This window comes from Phasianus colchicus, chromosome 27, assembly GCF_987193195.1.
Source record: "Phasianus colchicus chromosome 27, bPhaCol1.hap1.1, whole genome shotgun sequence".
NCBI lineage: Eukaryota > Metazoa > Chordata > Aves > Galliformes > Phasianidae > Phasianus > Phasianus colchicus.
Window position 1 is genome coordinate 3,339,381 of NC_143462.1, and position 21,699 is coordinate 3,361,079.

A 21,699-nucleotide genomic window follows, 5' to 3' on the forward strand; every position below is an offset into this window, starting at 1 on the left:
CTGATTCACCGTACCCTCTTCACCTCTGCAGATATATTGGTAGAAATTGAACCTGAATGGGTTATTTCCACCCCCTGCTCTTTTCCTTAATTCTTTTCATAAGGAACACACTGCAAAAACCAACTGCGGGAAGGTGAGGAGAAGTGCCCCATAATTGAGAACAATATCTCCAAGGGGCTTTTCCAATGAGGTGCAGATTTCTCAGGCATGCATTTTCCGAGCTGAAGTCAGTATAATGAAGTCCAGAACTTTTAGGTTTCCCCTTTAATATATCCATCATGTCTAGATCCATTATTGACATGTTGACTTTCTTGTTTCTGATTTAAGCTGCCAGACTCAGTAAAATTGCCTTGACAGCTTTAACATTTGTGGCAGAACACTGACATGATGTTACTTACAGCTAATTAAAGTTGAGAGCATAATAAACAATCTCGGGATCCTAGCAACCTAATTTCCTCGGGTATTGAGTTTGCTGGATCTTGAGCGGAGTTGTTTGAAGCCCTGTGGAGTTCTGAGCCTGACCTCCTTGCTCTGCACATCAGGGTCCCTGAATCCAGCTGGGTGACACCAACACAACTGGGGAAATGGGGAGAGGTGGGAGGGATGGGGCCGGCAGCTGGAATGGTAAAAACTGGGAGGTAATGGGAGGGCCATGTCAGTGTCAGGGAATGGGCCAATGCGTTCAAGCTAATGAGAAATGGGATGAAAGCAAGCAAAGGAAAATAGAGTGACTACCTTGGTGTCTTTCCTACTATGTTGCTCAAGATCCTCCCAAGCGTTGGCACGAAGCTGTGAGGCACAGAGTGCTGGGAAAGGTGCTGGGGGGGCAGAGGGAGCATAGCATGGGGATGTCATGATGAGGATTTGCTATTGCCAGCCAGAAGGTCTGGGAAATTTTGTAGCTACATCAGTTCATTTTCCTTCCCCTCCCATTCCATCTCAAAGCCCAGCTTGTTTTACATAGAATTGCCTAGCACAGTGGGAAATTACATACAGAAATTTTCTCTGCCTCCCTAAAGACCAGGAGTTCAGTCGAGGGCAGTGTTTCACCTTTTCTTCTGATGAAGATGTTTTCATTGTTTATTTTAACAACAAAACAAAACTCGCCGTACCCAAATGAGATTCCTCGAGCTGACTCAGCCAGCAAATCAGCGTTTTTCTTGTCTGCAGTGAATCAAAAATCACTTGTGCAGAATCAACTGAATTTTGAGGTGAATTAAATCCAAAATCTCCCTCTGTTCTCACCAGTGACTGACATGCCTCCCTTATTGCCAGTTTCTTGAGTGTTATTGGACCGATTTCCCCCACTTCCACTATCGCTCCTCGTTCTGCAAAGTAGGGCAACGGCAACATTTCATCTCTCTTCTGCACAGCCTTGAACGCAGAGCAACAACGCCATCGCTGAGAGCTGAGCCACTCTTTGCCATTGGAGCGAACAAAAGTTGGGATGTATTAAGTTAAACCTCAATGAAAAACGTTCTACTTCGAGCATGCTGCATTTGTGCCTACAAAGGGGAGCGACTGGTGAAGTCAGATAAGAGGATGCTGCAACGAGGCCAGGAGGTGATTTGTGTTGACCAAGGGAAGTGAAGAGACTGGGGGTTAATGTGGCTTATGGCAGAGCATTGGAGACCAGTGACTCCACCAGGAGGGATTTCTACTGCTCCTGTTGAATGATGTACAGTTGCAGGCTCTCTGCCCTGCTTTTTTTCCCCCAGGAGCCAGGCTGCAGGGGTGGCCTTGGAGCCTGCAGATGTGGCAGTGCTTGCAGCACTCGCTCCCATTCAGGTCTCCTTTCCTATTTTAGTCCCCCCTCTTTCCTGGTGTTTCCTAAGCACACGACTCGTTCTCAGTAGCAGAATGGATGTTGGAGGGACAGAGAAGGAAAAGAAGCATTCACATCACCCAAAACCTACGCCAAAATAAAAACTTTCCCAAACCCCCGCAGGCTGCACCCATCCCCACCTCCACTTAACGCAGCTCCACTGAATTCACCGCGGGGAAAAAAAAACCCACAGCTCTCGGATGAAGCAGCATTTCCTCCCTTTTGTTTTGGCTGCGGCTGTTTTTGGTTCCTGATTGTTCAGCCTCTTTATTCCTCACTTTCAGACTCTTGTTCACTTCCAGCTGGGCTGTATGTGTGCCTCGGAGATCCAGTGGGAAAGGTGGAGCGCGGTGACCCCCAGTCATTAATCAAGCTGCCTAAGCCGGGGCCTTTTCACAGCCAGAGCCTGATTATTGGCTCTGGGGAGCTGCGTAATAAAATGACAAGGGGAGTGAGTCTATTTCCTGCCGCCAAACTGCTGACATTAATTCACACCAGGGGGCTCGGGGAAGACAGCAGGAGGGGGAGTGGGGAAAGAATCTGTGCAAGCAAACCCTGCAGGACCCGCGTGCCGATAGATGGCTGCTGCATGCACGTGTGCACAGCCGTGTAATGCACTGCTGTGCAATGCACAGCCCTGCAATGCACAGCTGTAAAACACACTGACGTGTGTAATGCACAACTCTGTAATGCACGGCCCTGGTATGCACAGCTGTATAATGCACAGCCCTGCAATGCACAGCTGTAAAACACACTGACATGTGTAATGCACCACTCTGTAATGCATGGCCCTGGTATGCACAGCTGTATAATGCACAGCCCTGCAATGCACAGCTGTAAAACACACTGACGTGTGTAATGCACCACTCTGTAATGCATGACCATGTAATGCACAGCTGTATAATGCACAGCCTTGCAATGCACAGCCCTGCAATGCACACCTGTATAATGCACAGCTTTGCAATGCACAGCTGTATAATGCACAGCCTTACAATGCACAGCTGTATAATGCACAGCTTTGCAATGCACAGCCCTGCAATGCACACCTGTATAATGCACAGCTTTGCAATGCACAGCTGTATAATGCACCGCCTTACAATGCACAGCTGTATAATGCACAGGCCTGCAATGCACAGCTGTGTCATGCAAATACCTGCCATGCTTCTGGGCTGGCATGAAACCATCGTAACAGCCTGGAGAATAACAAAACCCAAAATAAACACCAAAACCAACAGCAACAAACAAATGCAGAAATGCCACAAGATCAACATTGGAAGTATTTGTGAGTGAAGCCCTGGAGGAATTGTGTCTAGGAAAACGGGGCTATTGCATCCTTTCATTCCTGCTGCAGAGGAACAAATGGGATGGTAAATACAACTGGTAACAATTTTCTAAAATTGGAGAAATTCTTGTTCTTTTCTTTTTTTCTGAGCTAATAGTTCTTTTGTCCTGACTCTAGACGTTTTGCTAATCAGCTCATATCATATGGGAGCTATCAGCAGAGACAGTCAAGCCTGGGGATATGTAAAGCCTTTCCATTGCCTGAAGAATCCAAGGAGACCTTTGACACCTGACAAATTCCCTTGCAAGGGAAGGGTAAGGGAAGAAAGTCAGAGCCAAAAGCTGTCAAGCCGTTCCTTCATTAGCCCTCAAAGAGAATCCTAAAATGTTCCTCTGCCACGATACCTTGTTTCTATGGGGCAACATGGAAGGTCTGCTTTGCTCAGAGCTCTCCTTTCCATGCTGTTGGCTCAGCTCCCCTCTGCACACAGAGTCACCAGAAATGGGCCCAAAGGCAAATTCTGCAAAGGTGTCAATGTCTGCACAAGGCACCAGGGAATCAGGTCTGCATTCTCCCCAGAAACATCCCACGAGCAATCAGAAATGTAATTCTGATGCTGGCTGTGCCACCGAACACAAAGCTTCTGGTTAAGCAGAACTTGGAGAAGCGCATTGCCTGGCTGTCCGAGCGCCCAGAAATAATCCATAAGAAAGCACAGGAAGGCTGACAGGAGGTGCTACTGAAGCTTCTGCTTTGCAGCCCAGCCCTTCTTTTCCCCCTTCTATTGCAACAAATGAAACACGGAAATCAGGGAAACTCAGAACAAAGTCAATTGAAAGCGACAGAGCTGAACCCCAGCGCAGCGGATGGGCAGAGCTGATGGCTCTGATGGAGTCACACTGCTCTGCAGTGCCTCACTGGTTGTTAACCACATCCATCCTCAGCGAGGGGTTACGTGGGCCCACGAGTGAGCCCAGCAATGCAGCCGGGAGGAGGAGGGCTGTAAATACGGCTGTGTGATGGAACAGCACCGTCGGTTCTCACGTGTGCATCTGAGCAAGAAGGGCCCGATAAAAAAGACCCATTTGCCATTGCAACTATATCAAACCTTCTACAAAAAGTCACTTCGAGGTCACTGTTTTTGTCCAGTATTTCAATACATTAAATGCAATTACTTCATTGTTGATTTACCTGTCATTAGAGGCATGTGTTTGAACATGATTTATTGAGTGAGTTTTGTGCCAGTTGACTTGCAATAGATTGCACAATATTCAAAAAGGCTCATTTGCTTGGCATTACATTAGAAGCAGGGTGATTGCAACACAAAGCAATGTAAATGAGTTCTGAGAGGCTCCATCATTCATGTTGTCATGTACTGAATCCTATTATTATTTATTACCATAATTGTACTGTGTTTCCTGGGGCGATAAATTAGGACTGATGGGTCCCGCTGACAGCCAAGGACTGGACTCGCTCTATATAATTTAATAGGGATACTGTTGGATCTCTGCTTGGAGGAGACTTAGGGAGGAATTTAGTAACTAAGCAAAATCTTTTCTTAAAAAAAAAAAAAAAAAAATTAAAAATAAAAGCGGTGAAGTGGTTTTTTGGTTGTTGTTTTTTTTTTTTTTTTTCTTTTCCCCTCCCTTGGCAGCAATTTAAGTCTTGATAAAAGCTGCAAAGGAAATGGGAGCACTCTGTCTTTCATAATAGGATTGTTAAAAAAATCACTGCCCTGTGTCACAATCTGTTTTATGCTCCCCGCTGACAGGCAGCCTCACAGCGCTGGGAACGGAGGGACAGGGATGGCTTAAAGGGGCCGTGCCGACAGCTGCTGACCTCTGCATGAGCTGCCCATGGCCCAGCGAATGGAGGAGCTTACACCCCCTTTCCCCCCAACGGCAGAATGATTTGGGATGGGGACCTCACCGATCACCTAAAGTGCTGAACCAATTGAGGAGCACTGTAGGAATGCTGCTGGTGGAGCTAGCAGGAGGATCCTGCCAGGACAGGGATTGCAGAGGGTGCATCTCAGGCTTTACTGAACAGATTAAGATTCAGCAAGAAATTCTTCTCCTTTCTGTGCTTTAACCACTACGGTGCTCAATATTTCCACCGCAGTCTTTGCGGGGAGACTCAGAGCTGCAGAACCCTGGAGCTGTTGGGTTAGAACAGGTTAATGGTCCCTGCAGCGCTGTGCGTTGTATTTGTGAGCAACTAAAAGTCCATAAATCCTCCTAGTGGACAATTTTATGGAATAATCAACACATCAGGGATATTTCCTTCTAGCCCACCCTGAGTTAGCGACTGCCTCATGCTGCGAGGCATGAGAGCTTATTGACTGGATCCATCTCCTGTTCAAGTCAATGGGTTTCTGTCAATTCAGGCCAATTCAAATCAGATTTGTATTGACAGGAGAAGCTACACAGAACATTGCTGAAGTGTGAGAAAGTGACAGCACATCCCTGCCTTCCATGAGCCGGCTGTCAGTGGGACACACACAACCTGCACTGTTTATACAGACTCACAGCTTCACTGAACAGAAATTGTCCTCCATTGAGCTTCATTGACTTCATCGAGCCAAATACGCTGCTGGGTACAAACAAGATCCACCCTGCTCCTCCGTGGGCACCAGGTTTTATTAGATGTAAGGCCGCACAGATACCCATCCCTCTGCCAAAAATCACTGTGCAGCCTCTGCAAAGAAGAACCCCCCCAGCAGAGCCCACACCCACAGCTGTTGACCATCCTCATCCCCGTCCCCCTCCTCCCCATGGACTGCTGCTCCAGCTCACGTTCCCTCTGCCCCACGCAGACATATGAAACTTGTCACTCAGACTTCAAAGGCGCTTTTCGCTCTCCCCTCTGCGGCAGTGACACATTTTTGGCCAAGCACATCACATTAATAGAATTTGCTGTCAAACAAGGAGGCTTTCAAACAATGGAAGGATTGTACACTGCGCGGCATGGCTGATGGGCAGATCACCAGGTAACCTGATGCAAGAGCTATAAAATGTCTCAAAGACACAGGCAAAAAGTGCAGAGCCTTGTTTTGCGAAGAGCTTTGTGGTTTGTAGGGGTTTGGGTTATTTTTGGTATATACTTTGGAACAAACCTTGGCGTTGGACTTGATTGGGTTTCCAAAGCAAGCTTGAATCTAATGTGTGCATTTCCTTAACCAGAGCAATGCTTCCTTGCTTTCTTCAGTGCTCCCTGTTTGAACCCACTGAGCACAGAGAGCCCTGTGCTGCCCCACTGGTTCCAAGCAAGGTTGGACAGTGCGGAGTGACTGCAACCACCTTTGGCATCAGCCAAACTGGACAGCCCTTAGATAGAAAGGGGTGACGGCCCATCCTTCAGCCACCAACCCCACAACCAAGGACTGCACAACCCTCCCCCCTTCCTCTGGACTGCCTCCAACACGGATGTTCTGAGCCCAAAACCTGAGCATCATCCTGCACATCTCCAGCAGCACAACGTGGCACAGAGTGTGACTGACTGGAGAGATGAAGATATTAAGCATGCGTCTCTGTCAGTTATGGCCATTATCATTAGCAGACTAGCTACTATTCCCTATATATTCCTTTTAGAACCGTTTACAGCTGAAACATTTTTAATGGCTCGATGAATATGAATGCAACATTTATAACCATTTACACATATGAGACTTTGGGGCACATCCATCTTTCATTGCAGGCACACAACCTCCCATTACCGCTCTGTCACGCTGAAGAGGGAGAGGGGAGAAGAGGACCCCGCTTTGTAGTGAAAGATGAGGACATTATTTCTGCCTGTTTTGTGGAACACATGTTCAGAAATCTCCCTTATTGTCACTACAGACGACTCTCCCCGCCACGCACTTCTTTAGACTCTTTATCCTTTCATTAACAATGGGGAAATGCAGGCCGCTACATCTGTTAGCAGACATAATTTTAGACAAATACAACTTCTTATCAAATAAGCCTGCAATAAATGTTTCATGAACAGAACCCTTCAATAGAACTCCCAACACTAATTTAATGAGAAGTATCAAATGATTTTTTTTTTCTTTTTTTTCTTTATTCTGATATCTCCCCAGAGACAAATGATACTTTGCAGGCCTATTTTTAACAAATGAATTATTGACTTAAACTGGCACAATTAATCACAATATAATGGGATCAGGGGATGTTAGAGGCTCATTCAGCACGGCAGATGATGAGTACTGACTCTTCCAAGAAATGAGGCTCTTTAATCACTCCCAGATTAACAGCTACATGCTTTCAAATTTCAATCACAAGGACCTGGCAGAGGGGAATGAAAAGGGCTCCTCCAGGGGAAGGAGGGAAGAGGAGGGCTTCCCACATGAGCCCTGCTGTTTGCCATCCCAGAAACCCACATCTGACTTCTCCAGGGCAAGGGCAGCATCGAAACCAGGCTGCAATTCTAAGAATTCCACCTCCCAGCCTTTATCAAGTCATGATTTCAGTTTTACAGGGATAGAGCACTGCTTGTGGCTCATCAGGATGCTCAACACCTGCCCCTATGGGGAAATCTGCAGGACATAGCAGAAAAAGCTTCCTAATTAATCCTTTCCCTAGAATAAGAGCCATTTTTCTACATTCCTGTAAAAGGTGCTACCATGTTGCAGAACATGTACACCAAAATGCTTTTCTTGCTGCTGTGGTTTGGTTTTGCTTTAAGTTTTCTTTGCTGAGCTCTACAGGGCTGTAGAAACACTGCTATGAGTTACAAGGCCTTTTTTCCTTGCAGCTTCAGGACTGTGTTCCTCTCGTGTGAGTGCACAGACACAAACCACAGCACGAGCAAGAGCATGATTCTATGATTTTATGAAGAGCATCCCCATCAGCAGCAGATTTGATGCAGTTGTCCTACAACGATTGGGGCTGGAATGCCCTTCAGCTCCCCAGACAACGTTTGACCCAACAGAAAAGGAATTCAGAAGCCTTTGTGACAAATGGCACCAAAATAATATGTATGGAGGTGAAGTTTTGAAGCCAAAAATGGCAGAGGAAATGAAACAAAGTGAACATGAAGGCAAAGGGAGCGCGTGGAACCACAAGGGAAGTTGGACACTGCGGCTGCGTTACTTCGCTTGGCTGGAGCTGAGGGTTCTGTCTTTGCTCAGCAACAGTTTGTGACATCTCAGACACCTTGAGCAGAGCTTTCCCCCTCAGCCTGTGCTGCCCGAGGTGTTTGCAATGCCCTGGAATCTTGCAGGGAAAAATTCTCAATTTGGCAAGTGACGAATGGGTAAAGAGGTTCCCAGCATCTGAGCTTCCAAACAAAAGTGCATTTTTTATTTTTATTTATTTATTTTTTTTTTTGTAATTTCCACTTATAAACACTTTTAAAAAATATCTGCTCTCTGAAATAGAGAAATGACAGGATTTCCAGGATGGCTCACATGCATCATCTGCCCCACATCCTGCCTGTGACATCAACCTGCTTCACATGTCTCAGCAAAGCAATTCCAGAAGCTCCATGGAAGGATGTCAGAGCAATAAAGGAACATCCCCAAGCACAGAACCACTCATCCCTCATGGCCATCCTTTCCTGACAGCTTAAAGTCGTACACAAACTCCAACCCTATGCTTGTGCAATACGTTTGGTCCCTGTTCAGTGTTACACTTCTGAGTATGGACGTTATTTAGTAAAGTATACAATCTCCTTTAAAGCAGACAGATTTCCTGGTGCGGGGCTGAGGATTGGGCAGCTCTCAGCCCCCATCCAGCTGTGCATTTCACCACGCCGTACTGCTGAGCATTGGGTTCCATCCGGGTAGGCAGGCAACGTGAATGCTGCCCCAAAATTTGGACCTGAGATGGGTAACTGCAGCACCAGCAGTTGGGATAAGGACCATCACAGAGGAAAACCTATTGGTTATTTGTCAGGCTGAGCTCCAGAACTGCAGCTGGCAGTGGGAGCAGCTGCTGGTGATGGCTTTCCCTCTTTGCAGGAACTGTTTGCTCTTTATACACCAAAAAGCACAGAGTGCAATGCTGAGATCACCAGGAGTGTTATGATATTGCATTGCTGCTCTGTAAGAAAATCTCACAGTAATCTTTGCCTGATCCACATTTCAGACTTCCAAACAACAACAAAAACAATCCCCATAGGGCTTCCAGATGTTTTGCCAGGGAGAACGTCAGTGTCCTGTCCACTCCAGCCCTGATTCTTGGTGGAGCTGATGGAGTTTTGTTGCATTCCCTGTGTGATTTCAACAGCTGCACGTCCTCAAGCCAGAAAGAAACACTGCAGCTCCCATTAGCCCTAAACCCACACAGAAAGGGGATCAGCCACACTGGAAAAGGAGTGGGAAAGAGGCCGGGAAGATGGCAGATGTCCTGGGCTGTGCCAGAATTTTTCCAACACGTGTCATTGCCTGCAAGGCAGAGCACAGAGATGGGAAATGGCAGACGAAGGCCATTTGTCTGCATCTCCTCAGAACCAGAGCTGCTCTTGAAAGCAGGGGCCAACTCCTGGGTCTCCAGTGGAGGTCTGGTAGCCAAAAAACATTCTCTTCCTCATGTTAATTTATGGGTCTGTCTGAGGATTGGAATTGATTGGGAAAAGGGCTTGTTTTACCTATGGTGGGAGGAAATAGAGTGATGTTAGCAGCAATGCTGGGCACATTATCATCTGCTGGTTCCATTTAACAACTTCTCACAACATATGCAGTTTACATTATGGTATCCTGCACATGTAGTCTTTGGCTGAAAATATCCTCCAGAGCTCTGAATTTATGGTCATGCAAATACTCAGAGAAGCAAGAAACACGCATGCCAAAGAATGAAAAAGGAAAGCCTTCGTTTCTGCTTCTAGGTCACGTTAACTCTCCCCCTGCTGTGCTGCACAGAACAAGGGATGCTGGTGTTCACCAGGCACCCTCATCTCTGCAATGGCAATTCCTCAAATACCGACATCTCGCACAGATTTCCTTGGCTTCCATGGGCAGCTGGAGCTGGGCCTCTGAGAAAGATCTGCTCTCAGCCAAGCTGTCTGTTCTCTCTGCAGGCCTGGCACAACAACAGCCCTCACTCTGCCATTGCTCCCACCAATGCCACATCCGTGGGGCTGTCTTCTGAGTCCCAGCACAGAGCTCAGGGCAGTCAGCAAACCCCCAGGGTTGGGTTGGAGCACAACTTTAGGAGCCTGTTTCACTCTAACAGTGTTGTTTCTCCTGTTTTATTTTACACAAAAGAAGAGGACGGAACTGAATCTCTTTGTCCTTTCTTTCAGAGCTAACTTTGCTCTCAGCAGCGTGTCCCTGTGCAATGCCATGCAGACATCCAGGCTCCATCCCAGGAGCAGCAGAGATGCACGGGTTGGACCCTGAGCTCATCAGCTCTTCCTGCCCAGTTAATGAGTGGGGCACAATCCTGCTGGTCCTGGAGCTGTGGGCTCACCATGAGCACAGAGGTTTCTGTGTGGCACCGTATGGTGGCTGTAATTTTTGACACGGTGGAATTACAGGTTTAATAAAAGAAAAGAAAAACCACAAAGACATCGTTCCAAGACCTCCATTTCACGTTAGGGCAGAAACAATACGTGCACAACCAACGGAGCAATCTGTCACCTGTCAGCTGTTGGCCAAACCTCTGTGGGAAATTAATTTTCAAGTGCGATTTCAGTCGCCTGTTGATGTAATGCTGTGGCACAGTGGGGATGGATGACGTGGAATGCAGTGGTGGAGGAGGAGGTGAAGTTCTGAGCATGCACTGCTACTCCCAGCCCTGGGCTGGATGGATCAGCATTGCAAATGGGACCATTCCTTGTGTTGTACATTGACCACTGTGCTGATACAGCAACAGATCTCACTGCCCAGTGCTGGCAGGACAGCAGTGCACCCCCAGCTGGGACATAGGATTTGTGAATACAAAGAGATGCTCAGCTCCAGAGGGCTGTGAGCTTTCAGCCAATATGAAGCAGCACGAGAGGAAATGAAAGCAAGTTTGTGCTCCTCAGGAATGTCTATGATTACAACAGTTCAAAAACGAAATCTCATCTCTGTGAGAAAAACGTGACTGAAGTTGTTCCTGCATTGATAAAATTGACCCACATTCCTCCTTCCCTCTTAATTTTTTAATAAGTTGATTCATTCACTGCACGATATCACTCCGCGTTCACATCTTTATCAAAAGCATTAATAAAATATTCACTTGTGTTTTTGTTTACCAAACTGTCTTTCATGTGGATGAAATATTTCTCAAATCAGCTCGTTTATGTTTTCACTGAGCAGTGTATTAGGAAACCAGCAACAACATGGAATTTGTGTTGGTGAAACTTAAAGCATTTTGACAGCAACTACCTGTTCTGTGAAGTGCTCCTTAAGGGGAACACAGCTTTCCAGTTCCACAATTTCCTTACTTTTTTCCACCATCTCCTTCTGGTTTTGCTCCTTTCTGAGCACTGCGTGTCCTCGATACCATCTGAGCACCACTGAAATATAAAGGAACACACTGAGTGGTGACTGCAAAGCCCATCATCCTAAAAATGGCCATTTAGGATAAATTCCTTCAAGCTCACAAATGCAATTCTTTTCCTTACAAAGGTCTCGTCTACTGGGTACATTGAGAAAAGTTGAGACAAATGGAGGCAAGGTATGAAGTTAATAAGGGTACATCAAAGCCCCGTGGTTAGATGAAACTACAGCAAGCTGCAGACGTGTTATTGTGAAGCGGAGCAGCCACATGGGGCTTTAATAGCTCTGAGCTTCTGTTTGCAGCCTCATGCAATTAGTTACTCCTCACGGCTCCCTGCAGAGACAGGCCCCGAGCACACTGAGGAGCTGTGGGCTGCACGAGCTGCTGCCATCCAGCTGAGATGCTGGGGCGTCGACACGGGGCTCTGCCCTACACCCACAGCCCCACACCTCAATGGGGCACATGGGATCTGCCTGACCCACCAGCTGGGTGTTGCAGCACGACCTGGGCTGGATCAAGCTCTGGTGACACAGCTACCACAGATGGATGATGATGCAAATGAGACCAGGGGGAGGTATAACAACTAATACTCTGGGCTTTTTACAAAGTGCATCTGTTCCATCATGCTCTGTTCTGATGGAAGGAAGAAGGGCTGGGAAAGTTTCGCTAGAGAAATTGCAATTACTGATCTGTGAGGATGCAATGATAGGAGGACGGAGCAAACAAAGCCCCTTCCTCCACCCTGCTCCACACAAACAGCCCCAGTGAGTGCAGGTTGGCCATTATGAGCCACCACCTCTTGAGAACCTGGGGGGAAATCCACCTTTTCTGACTGTGATCAATAAGGGTAAAGAAAACAATCCGGAACTGCTGTTTTGAGATGTAGCTACAAGATTTTGGCAAACGAAGGAGAGCCTCAAACAAAGGTGTGCTGCTTCCATCCATAGGGGGATGCAGTGCAGAGGACGTTGGTGCAGAACCAGGCGTGCAAGACCCGCATTCACCTGCAAGCAGGTGTGAAGTGAATCCCTCCAAAAGGACAGCATTCACGCCTCTGCCGACTTTGGGATGAATTAGCATGAATTCATAATCCATAAATCCTGGTGGCAGCGGAACAGCATCCCTCCTGTTGTTATTTATTTTGAGATTTTCACTGGGGCAATAGCTTTACGTTTGACATTTATATAGGTCACAGTGAGCTAATAGCCATCTGCCATCTGGGGACTTTTATAATGAACATTGCAGAAGACTATGAAACAATCTCTGGCATTTCCGATTTGAACATAAGCTGAAATAGGGTTGATCTTTACAATATGCTCTGCTGTCTCTCTTCAGGTTTGCATTAGTCATTTGCCTGGCCTTGCTACACACACACACACGCTTGCACATATGGGAAGTGGTGGGCTTCAGCACTTAGTACTATCAGTTAATCACCACACACATGAGAAACCCAATACCTTGCCTTGCTGGGAAGGGCCCCCACTCACCTGAAAACCCTGAGCACGTTTCAGAACTGTTAATGACCCCCCTGCACAGACGTAAAATCACCCCTGCAATGTTGCACATTCATCTCCGAGCACCACCTCTCTGCTCTGCTAATCCAAAATAGCACAGCCTCTGCCTGGGGAGGGGATGCCCCCAGGAATGTGTTATTTCCTTATGGCACCTGAGTGCGCTGTGCTGCTCTCACAGATGGGGGGAACTGAGAGAGGAGAAGATGAAGTGAGCTGCTGAGTGACAGAAGCACCTACAGGAGCTGCGAGCAGAGCTGGGTGCCCTGACTTTCGGGTCAGAACGGCCCTTTTCCTTGCACCTATGTGCTGTTTGCTTTGTGACACCAATCTGTGAAAGGATGGAATGTGCTCAGATGGATGAGAACACCCCATCTCGATTAGTCACTCTCCAAAAGGCCTCCTAGGGGGCCAGGGCTCCTTAGCAATGCTTGTTCCTCCCGAGTTCCCCGAGCCTCAGCAGGCTGCAGGGTAATAAATTACATTTGTCTCTGCTTTAGCAGCAGCAGCTCAGCCGAGCCTTCCTCTCCATGACTCAACTCGTGATGAAATGCCTATTTCCTGGTGCTGAGATCTGTGAAAATTGGTCTTTCCAGGCTCCTTCCTGAGGGACGTGGCTCGGCGAGGCGGCTGGGGCATCTTTGATCAGATGAGCTCTGCTCCCTTCCTTCCCCACGCAGACGCCTGGTCCTGGGGTGCCACTTATTTGTATTATGTCTTTTAAAGACGACACACGGTGCGTTTGAAATCCAATCCCCTCTGGTGGGGTTGTGGGGATGGGATACCAGGGAGATGCCTGAGCACTGACCAGGTTTTGACCTGGTCCTACGAGGACTCAGGTTACACACAATACTCTGCTGACTCCGATAACCGTAAATGTTTTGGGCTGCAACTTCTGCAGAGTTCAGCAGGTGACAGCTTAAACAACTTAAATTCAGCTGCTGCTCTGAATGCTGATGCTCAGTGGGGCAAAAGGGCCAGAGGGCCTTGGGAGGGCACCTTCTCTGCTCCCACTGCTGCGCTTTCCTTTCCCAGCAAGTGTTCCATTCAAGGCTCAGAGGACAGCCTGGCATCCCTGCTGGCTCCATCACAGACCCATTCTCCTTCTCCTGGCCTCTGCCTCATGTAGTTACTCTGCACGGATGCAAACACTGCCTGTGTCACTGCATCGCTATTGACTCCAGTCCAAGTGAGAGCACAGCTTCATTCCAATGGTAGGCATGAAGAGATGAATGCTGTAACAGTCCTACCTCTGCTTCTCCCTTCCCAACAGCATCACGTAGCCAAGGCTGTGCTTAAGCAGTTAAGCACTGCTCATTCTTCTCAGCACCGCTGGCAATACATAACACAGCTCAGCCCATGGAACGCTCCCCATATTGTTATTAATGTCCATGTCACAGCTGCTTCCATAGGATGTCCATCACACCCAGGGATCACTGCGGGCCAAAGGTGCCAGGAGTTCAGCCTGGGTCCTGCAGGGGCTCAGACTCAGCTCCTCTTTGAATTATAAAGGGAGATGTGGAGGGGGAGGCAGAGCAGAGCTTCAGTTTCACTTAAGGTAGGGGAGGAATCATGCAAAGGGTACAAAAGAGAAATGAAAGCAAATGGTTCTGGGAATATACACTTGCACTGGCCACAATGGGAAAACTAACTTTGTTTTAAGGCAAGCCACATTAAGTACACTTACTTTTAATGTGCAGCAGTGTCCTCCCACATTCCTGCCTGGCTCCACGCTGACCTGCAGCACCAAAGCAGCCCCTTTGCCCACTTTCTGTACCCCGTCCCACCCAGCAGCTCCCAGCAACACCTGAGATGTGCCCAGCCCTGTGCTCTGCACTCCCTTCAGCACTGCCTCCTGCAATCTGATGTCAATCACAGCTGTTTTAATGCACTAAATTTCCAAATCCAGACTTGTGCTTACTTAACAATATGCTGCTTTGATCAGTGTAATACAAGCAAAACTGAGAAAAAGGAGCCCTTCTTCTCCCCTCCTCTCCTGAAACAAGCCTCACCAGGCCTCCAGCTTGTAAAACCAAAGAAATTGCAACCTTTAATTTTATTTCCTTCATTTTCAGGATAATGGTTAGGTGCTGGTTTCGATTAGGGGCACTTTGAGTGGAGACAAAGTTATTTTAAATAAAAAACATGTTGAGCTTTAGGGGGAAAAAAATACTCCACAACTCAATTAGGGAGAAACAACTTCTCAATGAAAGTCATTGCCCCCAAATCCTTGTACTTACAGCCCTGTAAAGACAAAAGGGAAGCACTGGGACAGCCCTACAGCCAACCTCTCCACTGATGCTGGCACCACTATGCAAGTCTATGCTACTGAACCAACATAACATGCAGGCTGATGTTTGCAGCAGAGATGCCTACACAGGATATATGTACTATATGGACATGGTAGCTCTGGGAAAAGCTCAGAGCCTCCATTTAATCCTATTTGGTTCAGATTGACCAAACACTATGATAAAAGCCAGGACTAAATGCTCAACAATGAGATAAAGACGAGAACACTTTAAGGTGTTCCTTTTAGGATTGATTTCAGTAAAATGGTCTAGCACCAGATTTAGGGTGATGAAGCACCAGATTTAGGGTGATGAAGACACTTACCCCAGCACAGGAATCGATCTCTGTGGTGCTATTATCTTATTATTACAGCTGGGAGCAGCTCTTCCACCTCCTGTAAGGAATATTTTCAGCACTCATTCCCTGACAGCACAGGAAGGCTGCCAGCACCTCAGGAAAGCTCTGTGGGATGAAGGTAAACCAGTTGGTCCTCCTGGACCAGGACCTCATTACACCGAGTGCTGACCAAGCACTGGCAGCCTGCATTGCCCCAGAGTGCTGAGCTGAGAGTGCAGCAGACCAGTGCAGTTGCATGCACTTCAAAAGGCTAATTTATTTTCCCGACGTGTGAGTTAGTTTTATGATATCAGCATTTTATAGCTAGAAAGCAATGGGTTTCTTTCCAGCTCAGGGAATGACCCTCCAGGTCTCCATCTCACCAAAGGCTTTGGACAAAGCCATGGCCCCTTTTCCTGGGCTTCCAGGTGGCCATCCCCAAAAGCAAAGGCATCTCAAGACAAATCCCTCAGAAGCTCTTATACCAGGCCTGGTAAATGCCCACTCATTCTGCATTTGCACAGTCATCGTGTGCACATGGGGAGGCACTGCACTCTGCTTTGAGAGGGCACACGGCCCCGTGCTGCCACGACTGCTATTGTACCTCTGCTGGCAGTTGCTGCATTACTATGACAGCTGCAAACCTCGATGAGTGAATAACCTAATCGAGCCATTAAAGGAAACAGAAGCCCTCTGCCCTGTTTGATTTCTCTCTGTAATGATGTAAAGTGCACTTTAATGGAGTCAAAGTGGTCCTGGGCCATTCTTGTTAAGGCCATTTGATGCAGTGCTATTGAGTCCCACTGCTAGCGTTCATTACCTCCCTTCAGCTCTCTCCCCTGCTGCATTGTAGTTCAGACTTCCCAGCACAGTTTCTCTGCTGCTACAGCCCCTTGCCTGCGTTTTGTCTACATAAATTAGACCTTGTGCAGCATATTGGCCTGTCAGGGGACTAGGAAGAAACTGTATATTGTTTCTGGCATTCCCGGGCCCTTCTGCCCCTGACATCTGCTGTGTTTGTGACAGGGAATACATTCCTGACTCATTATCCGGGCAAGCGGAATCCCTCCCTGACAGCACCATTAATCAGAATCAAGCAGTCCGGCAAATAAAAAAAAAAAAAAAAAGAAGAGAGAGAGAGAAGAAGAAAAAGAAAGAGAGCAAAGAAAAGAGACGGTTCCTAACTTTCGCTTCTGTGTCATTCCAACGTCTGGACAAGCAGCAATCTATCTTTGTGAGTGACAGCTCTGATGGATGGCATTATTTATGCTTTTGTGTATTAAAAGACAGTTCTGGCACTGCCTTGTCACTCTGCCAGAGATCCAAAAAAAAAAAAAAAAAAGTTGAAATTTAATTTGAAGGGAAAGAGGGCAAAGATCAGAGGATCCGGGATGGAGAGAACTGCATGGGAGGGATGGGGAGCTGGGAGAGGGGACACACAGTGCTCCAACAACTGATTGCCCCTACAGGTGCTGAGATTCTAGGTTTCACTGTGCATCTATAGTAGTGCCTCCCTGGGTTGAGGGTCTGTCTGCTGACACAAATAAGCTGGACGTTCCTTGGAGGGATGCATTACTGAGGGTGAGATGGGCACGTGCTTAGTTTCCTGTGCGTAATTTGTGTGTGGTTGTGTACATTATCCTATGCTCACATCCACGTACAACTAAGTGTGTGCACAGGGCACCTTTGCACAGTGGGTACTTGGACAAATTAATTCTAAACATTGGCTTTTTTTTTTGCTCTAGCATACATATCTTCAGAACACACATCTAAACAGGTACACAAAGACAGCCCCAGGGATGCATCCCAAGGCAAACAATGCACCTACACGTTTAATTCCTTTATGTTTCCTTACCACACTCTTTGTAAACAAACTCTAGTTGAAACAAAGGGTTGCATTCTTGAAATCTGATACAGTTTTGCTCATTTAAAGCTATGGGGAAAAAAAAAAAAAACGCCTTTCACTTCATCTGGAAAATGAAGTTTGAGTGTTAGCCCAGCCTCATGACTTTGCCTTTACATCCCCCACACACACAGCCCAGTTGAGTGTGGAATGCAGCAGTCCTGGTATGAAGATTTAAATGCCCACACTTCCATCCCTACCATCTCCTGCCTGTAGACATGACTGGTATTTGCATGTGAAGTGCCAGGCTGGGAGCTGGCTCACACCGATCCATTTATAACATCAGAATTGCAGGGAGTGTAAATCTGTGTCTTGGTTTAACTGCGCTGATTTATGTGCTGGCAATTGAACCCATGGATATTTATACAGCATACACCACACCGTATATAAATACTAGAACTTGGTCAAAGTATGTTTCTATGAGGATATTATATATAGTGGTACATGAGGAAACAAGCAGGCCGTGCTCGTTTCAAGAGCAAGCAGGTATATCTTTCTGAAAACTGTGCACTATGTGTCCTTGTGCCAACAGTGAATTTGGCCCTACATATATTTATATTTCTGCAGCCCTGACCATAGGAAGAGCCTCCCAGGACCTGCTGCCTCACCTGCAGGCTGCACAGTGCAGACCTGCCTGGTCTGAAGACCACAGTTAAGTTATAAAAGCACATTCCAGGAATAAGGCATCCCAAATTTAGCTGACAGTGCTGAATTAGAAGAACAAATCTTACCTGGAAAAGTTGGTTTGCATCACAGCTGGACGTTTCTTCATCTCTTTCTGATGTATCCCAGGACAGAATAGACTGAGCTGCCTGGATTCTTCTGTGCTGCTTCCAGAGAGGGATGGAGACCCAATGCCATTCCAACATGCATCCACCTGAGCATAAAATTGCAGAGAGCCATTTGATGGAGCAGGAGTGATGTGAGGGCCTGCCCAGCATGCTGCCAGCTGTGCATGTAATGCTGCCACGGGTCTGTAGGTGCACAGTGGTTTGAGTGCATGGGTCACAAACACAGAGATGGCGGCATGGAGCTCCCTGCAGTGTAACAACACAACGTGTTTCACTCTGTGATACTTCCAGCACTGACTGACACCTGGTTTTGACCTGAGAAAACATGAAATGACTAGAAACGTCGCTCTCATTATTTATTAGTTCTGCTTTCAGATGACCCATCTCCTGGCGATTTTGACAAACATCTGCTTTGGAACCTCTTAGTCAACACATAGCATTTGCTTTTAATTAATGCTGATTTGTTTCATTCCCAAGCCTCAGCAGGTTTCATTCCCCTCTCCTTGACTATTGGCATCAGCAGCAGTGGCCGCACCACACCTTGCAAATCTGGGCAGCAGCCATTCCTTACACTGTGGATCCAGGGCAAAATCCCAAGCACCTCAAAAACTGCCAAAGTTCTCGGCTAAATCCGGAAATGGTGTTGACTTGCAGGTCCAGCTGGATCGTAGCTATCATCCTCTTGGACTCTTCTTCCTGAGGAGAGTGCATCCATCTCCTCTTCCTATCCGCAGGGATTATTCAGCTCAGCTGCATTACAACACTCAGATGTAACTCAGCACACTGGCGGAGCACTACTGATGGACAGACAGGGAAAATGCTACGAGCAATTAAGAATCCAGCAGCCCACAGTCACACCAGTGCTGTTCTGATGAAGGTGGAGGTCACCTGCACTGACTTCACCTGAAAAGGTTCCCAAAAGGAATGACATGACAGCAACCCCAGGCACTGAGCCATCCTTGCAGAGTGGGAAATTGCAGAACAACCCTATTACTTTCAAGGTCCAGAACTTAAATTTCAATGTGAGATTCGTGCATCACTCCTGCAGCATCAGCCACTCTGAGGGAACCGCTCATCTTCCTCCTCTCAGCCTCAGTTTGGAGTCTGTGGGTTGGCTTTTTGCAGTGTTGGTGCTGCTAAATTGAAAGTGGGAGGGCAGGATGCAGTTAGGGGTGAATGTGCACAGGGCTTTCTGCTGAATTCCAGAGGCATAAATCGGGCTGCTCAGCTGCTCCAGATGGAAACACAACAGTCATCTTTCCTAAGAGCTCTGCAGAGAAGACAATAAGAGTCAATCTTATTTTCAGTCTCACCGTATCTTCAAATGGCACTGTGAGATAAATAAGTACATCTCAGATTGCACCTCAGTTGGGGTAAGTGGTGTAAATGTTCCCATCTCTGGTGAAGACAATTTCTACCCACTGAAGATCTGCCCCTTGATCTCCAAAGCCAAAGGAGCACAAACTCCTGTGTTTTAAGCACAGTAGTGGCAGTGCTTAATTCTATTCCGTCGTCTGTCAGAACAGCAGGAGGAAGAAGGAATGTATTGGTGTCATATGGAAACTACGGCTTGATGACGGACAAAATTAAATCCTTGCATTTGGACATAAACCATAGTAACACAAAATATGCAGCAAGTCAGGCTTGGTTTTCAATACTGAAAACACAAGGCCCCACTTGGCAGGCTGGGAAGGGATATTAGTCAGATTCAGACACGGTTTTCTTTGTTGTTTTTTTTCTGTTTTTTTTTTTGAAGGATAAATAATTATGTGTTGAGATATTCCAGACTCATGTTAACACAGTTGTGTGTGAACCACAGCAGAGGATGCTGTGAGAATGGGAAGGACTGAAGGTCCTTTAAATAACAAAGCGGCCCGGAAATCCTGGAGAAATTCTGGGGCTCACTTCTGGAAAACAGTCCCAAAATTTCCTCAAAATATGTCTGACACACTAATCTCCATAAATTAAACCTTGCAAATGTTTGCTTACTGGATGTTTTTAGGGCAGGAGGTGGAGGTGCAGGCTCAGTTTGTGCTGTGTCTCTGTGCATGTCCATGCATTGCTGCTGTTGCAGCTGGGCTGTGCCATGCCACAGGCTGAGCCCCGGCCCCTGCACAACCTCTGTGCTCTGCAGCTGCTCCCACTGCCCAAATCTCAACTAAACCTTTTACCAGTTGAAATCTGGAGATGGCTTGCAAAAGTTTCTTTGGGGCTTGGCAGCGTTCCTTGTTCGATTGGAACAAATGTTTGCGCACAACAACAGATCAACAAAACACCATGGAATTAAGGTTGGAAAAAACCTCTGAGACCACCAAGTCCAACCATCAGCCTACCCCCACCATGCCCTCTAACCGTGCCATAGAACCATACCATCAAGTATTTTAACTTGTAGCAATGCCATCCCAAGTGCAAGAATCCTGAGATGGATTCACTTGCTGAAACAGCTCAAAGTCATGCACAGCAAATGACTTCTGCCTGGTGCTTTGTTCCATGGTCTTTGTGTTTTAGAAGAAACCCCAATGTAGCAAAAGGTCCCACCACCACGCTCCTGTTTTTATTTACTTTGCAATGCTCTGAAGGCAGACCCTATTTTTTTGTAGTGTTTTGTACAGCGCTCTGCTCAGCAAAGACCTGACCCAGGCTCTTCTTGCTACCTGCACTGTTTCAGCTGAGAACCATAACAGCTCCTTCAAGCTGGTGCTGTGATTGCTCCCAGAGAGAACAGCACTCAGATGGCACAGCAGACACAGATCTCCTGCACAGACAGATCTGGCCCATGTCCTTGTGGTGCTGCACTGCCTGCTCTGATTTGCACCGACCCCAGATTGCTGTGACTGCTGCTCTACATCTTGCACAATCCCGCTGCCCTCACGAGTGTGAAATGGAACTTATAAATCACATTTTGGAAAGGGCAAAGGACGTAAATGTCAGCGCAGCAGAATGAGTTTACGTAGATGAAGTCAAGGCGAGTAGCACAGATGTGGCATGGAGTTGGACTTCACATCTCACTGATGCTCTTGGTCCAGAGCTTTGCTCATTAATGAGGCCATGATTCTGTTATTCAAACTCGTGGTAAGTGGTTCCTCAGGCAGAGATCCAGCAAAGCACTTAGGCAAATTCATAAATTTATGTCCCATTGACTTCTGTGCAACTATTTATATGCTCAAAGTCATGCATGTCTTAAATGCATTTCCAGATCAGGCCTTTGTATTCAACAAATAGCACTTCTGCAGCAGCGTAAACCCCAGACTTCCAAGATTCACGAGTTCACATTGTGATTTCTGAAGCTACCACAACTGCAAGATAGAACTGAGCATCAGAAAATGCTATAAAATA

General features: G+C 47.0%; 2 long non-coding RNA genes across 2 annotated transcripts in view; one reads left to right on the top strand and one right to left on the bottom strand.

Annotated features, from left to right (window-relative positions):
* The window catches only part of LOC149914813 (uncharacterized), a 108,964-nt gene that overhangs the window by 81,448 nt on the left and 5,817 nt on the right, over positions 1-21,699 (bottom strand). Inside the window, exon 2 of the long non-coding RNA XR_016460187.1 lies at positions 18,304-19,633. This is a non-coding gene — a long non-coding RNA (uncharacterized LOC149914813). The remainder of the gene's footprint in view (positions 1-18,303; positions 19,634-21,699) is intronic.
* LOC149914814 (uncharacterized) lies at positions 14,492-16,960 on the top strand. The gene is made up of 3 exons (XR_016460204.1): positions 14,492-14,602; positions 15,706-15,808; positions 16,696-16,960. It is a non-coding gene; the product is annotated as an uncharacterized LOC149914814 (long non-coding RNA).